Consider the following 6,000-nt stretch of genomic DNA (forward strand, 5'->3'; position numbering starts at 1 on the left):
ATACGAGGTCGTTCCTCAGGAGCCGACCTCTATTTAGAGGAATCCACTGCCATCAAGTGGGTCCAGTGGATTCCATCTAAGTGGAGGTCAGCTCCTGTTGCGTGTGGAATTCTCCGATGCTTGGTTCGCCTACGGATGAGCCTGCAGAGACCAAGTGATGAGCACAAGAGGCCCGGTGTGGCTCCGGCCTAGGACTCTTTGATGCTCAAGTTAGATCACCAGTGCAACAGCTTAACAACTAGGAAAAGTGAGATGAGGAATGGTGCTCCGTACCTGGGTCTTTATTGAGTGAAGATGAGATGAGGCGGTTGGAAGCGTCCTAGTATGGTAAGAGTCCTTCTTTTGGAAGGCTCTCTCGCGTAGAGCAGAGTGGAGAGCTATTTTCGGGGTTGGGCTCTTATTAAGGTAAGAGTCCATATAAAGTATGATTTTGTATTACGCCGAGATCGTGGCTCAACCCTTATCCCGTGATTCCTGGGATGTGCTGACGTGGCCCCACGATCCCTAGTGGGACATTATGGTAGCTTCTATGGAGGAGGGCTCGGCCTGGGAGGTCGGCCTCAGAGCTCGGCTTAGGAGCTCGGCCCCGGCCTGTATGACCTGAGGGTCATCACTAGTTGTGTGAGCTTGGCCGCGCTATGGTGCTCCAATCAAGACCGACTTGAGTAGGCTCGGACCGTGGGGTCGGCGAGCTTGCTACTCAATCGTGATGGGGGATCTCTGGGTTGGTACTGGTCTGTCGTGTCGTGCGGCCAGAGATCGTCCGAAGAGCTCTGCCCACTGGGTCGGCCTCGTCTGACCCGTACTAGTTCGGCTCAGCATCCGGTTGACTTGGATGTGTCCAACGAGCTCGGCCAAGCAGTAAGGTTCGTCGAAGATCGGGTCGGCCCGGTCTTCCACTGAGCTCAGTTCGGCCATGTGGTAACTTTTGATTGGTGGGGTGTTTTATGCCTTACCAGCTTCCAAGGAGCGAGCTTGTGCGAGAAGGTGAGCCAGACTCGCTTGAATAAAGGATCTAGCAATTTCTTTTAAAAAAAAATAAAGGGCAGCAGTTTTTTGTCTGGAAATGTGGCCTACCCCAGCACTTCCATATGTCTATCTCTCCCCTCCTCAAAATAAGGGGTAGAGGTGTCTTTTCATATGGGGAGGAGAGAAATGGATTCATAGGAGCGTTGGTGTAGGCCACACTCCCAGATAGAGTTTGTTTTCCAAAAAAAAAAAATAGGATTGAGTTTCTTGGCTACATAACGTACATTAGCACTTTCCTTAGTTTATATCTTCCCATAATAAGGGCAGATATGTAATTTTATAAGAAGAGTATGCTACGCAGCCTGACAGCATTTTTTCCCCCAAAAATATTTATACCAACCAGTAATTTTTATTTAACTTCACCAGAAAATCTACTATGTTAACAAAAAATATTAACTCTAATGGCAAATTAATGCAAGGAGTTAAAATTTCTACCAAAAAGAATTGGAGTGTTGATTTCGATAGAATCGGATTAGAATCGGTTGGAATCAACCAATTGTATTGGATTTCTAGGTTCATGCTGATTCTAATTGAATCGGAGTGTCAGACTCAATAAAGGCCAATCGCATTGCCGATTCCATTTACTTGAACCTTGATGCCATGTTACAGTCCCTAGATGCATTTCACCAACCTGAATTTGATAATGATATATTAATAGACCACTTTAAATTAATTTTTTAAAACCATTTATTATCCTTAACCTAAAGGAATTTTAGGAATAAAATAAGGGCAATCTAAAGTAGGTGTCAAATTCTAAATACACATAGAGAGGTGTCATTCGGACAACGAAAAAAAAAGCTATGAGAGAAAAAACGATATCTGGGTGCGTGTAGTGCAGTGCCTCTGTACCCAAACAAAGAGGTGGGCGAAATGACAAACATGCACCCATGGAAAGATGGAATTTCCTAGGATTGCAACGATCATTTCGCACACCCTTGTGTCCCTGGGCACAGCGACACCGTACCACACACACCCAGGAAACGTTATCTTTCCCTTAAATATAAGACCCAACCAGTGGTCGGGGGTAGGAGGATGTCTAATAATTGAATGGCACATCTCTTGATGCACAAAAAAAAATAACTTAGATGGTATTGTTGCTTGTCCGGATTCTGTTGGAATCAACTAGTCATTTTCAACACTGAGTATTTATGGTGGGAAAAGCTTTTTTAAGCCCCTAAAGTAGAGTGTGGTGGCATTTCTGTGTCTATCTTTTTGGCTCTTTCTTATTCACATGAAATGACATTATTGCCAATACGGGTGCAAGCGTGTCCCTGACGGCCCGAGCTTGCCTTGAGCCTGAATAAGCTCTGGGTTGAGATATTTTACCCCTGAGGGCGGGTTAGGGGTGAAAATTTCTGACCCTGAATCAGGACCAAGTCAGACCAGGGTTGAGGCCTCGGGCTGAGCTTGGCCCTGCCCAAATCGACCTTATCTTTTTCTTCCTCATGTTCTTTCTTCTTTTTTTCTTTTCCTTCTTCTTCTTCCCAACCCGGCCAGGTCATGCTCCCATCCCTCCCATGGTCAGGGCCAATTAGGGTCGGCCAACCCAACCTTGTTGCAGCCCTATTTGCCATTCAATGCACAGTATCATTTTGCCACACTTCATTGGTGCACTCCTCTATGCCGCTTGCTTAGAAAATCCTCTCCTATTTATGATATATCAGTATATGCTGTTTTAGTTTTGGCATTGCATAAGGAACTCCTTCAAAGTGAGAATGTAATACAATGGACTACACAAGTACTTTCATTAGCAAAATCCTCTTTCAATACTATTGATTCTCTTGGGGCAAATTTTATTGAGCATAACATCCGGCTAGAGATAATCCCAAGAGAGGATTAGATTTTCATATTGGTGTCAAATAATTGGTAAATTTATTTTTTTACCCATTAAGTATGGCATACTTTTTTCTTTTGAGAGTAAAATCTTATTTCATATATGTACTCAAATAAAAAGTATGATAATAGTTCTTGAAAATGACATAATGATAAATCATTTTCAAATGATTTTGAAAACCTTATATTACCCTTATTTTAAAGAATTTTTGAGAATAAGACAAGGGATAATTTAAAAAAAAAAAAAAGATTACATGTTCTAAACACGTATATAAATCTATCATTTAGATAAAACCTTATAAATTAGCATATACATATATCTCATGATACATCGATACTCCCCAATAAAATACTCTTGTCCTATTGGTAGAAATGATTTCTACACTCATATAGGAATCTTTCCTACATGTTCATTTAAAATATTTCCACGTCGATAGATGATATGGCTATTCTAATGATTGGATAGAAAGTTCATGATCTGGATTAATCATATGCCAAATTTTGGAGCCTAATTCAATCAAAAAGCTTCCTATGCTTGGCCATGGTACTCCAACCACTAATGAGTAGTCTCCCATAGCCTCCTAGATTTTAAAAGTTTTGTTTCTCCATGTGGAAAAACTTCGATATGTATGAAATTCGACATGTGAGTAGAAGGCCTAGGATCTACAAGTCCACAAAATTTAAGTATATTTTACTTGCCACATGGTGTTTTTTGTCATTTAAAATGAGCATATGAGAAATGTTCCTATCATGGACATGTAGGTGTTAGATTCCCATCTAATTGTTTTTTAATTTTTAAACATGCACAACACTCAATGGACCCAGTTTTCTCTCATCCAAGCTTTTTGCACCTATCATTTTTGATGGATGAATGAGTCTTCAGAAACAATGTCAAGAGCATTTCAGACATTCGTACAATGAATGGAGTTATTATCAAAATAAAGTGGTGGATAGAGTAAAACATTCTCCATACATTTTCTCTTACTTTAATTCAAATTCTTGCATTGCCTCTTCTAACTTTCACTTTTCAACCTAAAAAGATATGTTTCTCTTAAACCACTTATTAAATAGAATAACATCTTTATATGGATATTGTACCTGCTTTTGCCCCACTCTGACTGAACTAGAATGGAGCCAATATCAATCAGTTCTAAGTTGGTGTAGATATTGTTTAGTATTTCTAGCTGTTTAGTCACATCCTATTTTGACCATGTACGCTACCATGATTTCATAAATAGTCTTTTATTGTTGCTTCAAAAATCTTAACCAAAAAAAAATAGGGTTTTTTTCAAATGCCTCCCTGAAAATGTCCATTGATCCAAATGTCCCTTTGCAATTTTTCTAATCTTAAAGTCTCCCTTATTTTTAACAAATTGTAGTATTTTGGTCTAGTCCGTTAATTTGGGACGTTAGATGTTAGTTTTAGGGAGTGTAATGACCAAAATGCGCTTATGACTAAAACCAACAAAAATTAAAAAATAAAATGACCAAATTGCCCTCATCTTCCCCAAATGGATTAGGGTTTGAAACTGAAAATCAACCATTTGGGGAAGATGAATCCCAAAACGGTTAGGGTTTGAACCCATCTGGAAAGCAAGGGATCAGAAGAACAAAATGGTGGATTCCGAGACCACACCACTGCTTGTAAGTTATTGTTGATTTGAAGATCAAACCAGACCTTGCAGCTGGTTATTTTCTCTGTTCCTACTGCTAGTCCGAGTGTACTGATCTCTGCAAACTGAAGGCCTTTGCTGCTGATATTTTGGGATTGAAATATCCCCCTAAGGAGTCACACTCGACCAGCATTTGAAGGAGATCTGACCTCTGGGAGATATTAAGATCTCCCATCACTGCCTGCGGCTGACTTGTCCCCAAGTTTTCCTCTGCTGCAACTTTGAAGAGCTATATCTTAGCAATCACCTATTGGAATTGGGTGATATTTGGAGCCTAGGACCTTCACATAGAAACCAACACTCTAACTGAATTAGGTTGTCTTTGGATCACTGCAAGGGCTGATGCCAGATTTCTCCTTTGGTGATCTAAATTAGGGAAGTTTTGCAACTGCAGTTCCAGCCATCAATTGAACCTGATTTTTGAAGAGCTGATTCACCATATCATTCTTTCCATTTGTTGGTAACTTCCTCCCTAATCCATTGACTGATACTGTGGTATTTAATTCCAAGTTTAAATCTGAAAATAGACTCTGTTCTGAGCATGCGATAGTTGAATGGAAAATGTCGAGTGAAATATGCTTCATAAACGAAAGTGTTTTCTCCATTTACAGTGAAATTTATTCATTTTTCATGGTTTATCTTTATGCATTTGGGAGGAGAGCCAGATCCTACAAAGCTTACAAATTTTGTTAGATGACATCTGTTGGTTACTTGGTTGCCTCCATGGATTTAAAAGTTCCCAATTTTGAGCGCCCAGTATCGTATCCAATTTCATGTGTTGATATTATAAATCCCAACTCTCTTGTGATGTTTGCATTTATCAAACTTTGAAACTGTGTCTTCAATTTCGTTGAGCGCCCAGTATCGTATCCAATTTTTTCTTCTGATCCTTTGCTTTCCAGATGGGTTCAAACCCTATCTGATTTGGGGAAAAAAATTTCAGTTTCAAACCCATTTGGGGAAGATGAGGGCAATTTGGTCTATTTATTCTTGAATTTTGATGAGTTTTTATTAGAGGGGCATTTTGGTCATTACACTCCCTAAAACTAACGGCTAACGTCCCAAACTAACGGACTAGACCAAAATGCTACAATTTGTTGAAAATAAAGGGGAGTTTAGGATTAGAAAAGTTGAAAGGGGGCATTTGGACAAATGGACATTTTCAGGGGGGGCATTTGGACAAATGGGCATTTTCAAGGGGGGCATTTGACAAAAACCCAAAAAAATATTGCTTGAGAAAAATTTAGGTTAAAAAAAAAAAATGAAAGGATTCCTAACATTATAAAGGTTTTCCTTCACCCTGATGAAGAGATTCATTCGTGATGTAACGCTACGATTGAACTTTGGGTTCATCATTAACTCTCGGGCAAGATTCAGATCCTCTACTATCCAGCTGCCTCGTCCTGTCGTGTTGGGCAAACACAGCAAGGTGAGAAATGATTGCCCTACCCTCACTTGGGCAAGG

The sequence above is a fragment of the Telopea speciosissima genome, chromosome 8, assembly GCF_018873765.1.
Source record: "Telopea speciosissima isolate NSW1024214 ecotype Mountain lineage chromosome 8, Tspe_v1, whole genome shotgun sequence".
In the NCBI taxonomy this organism is placed as follows: Eukaryota; Viridiplantae; Streptophyta; class Magnoliopsida; order Proteales; family Proteaceae; genus Telopea; species Telopea speciosissima.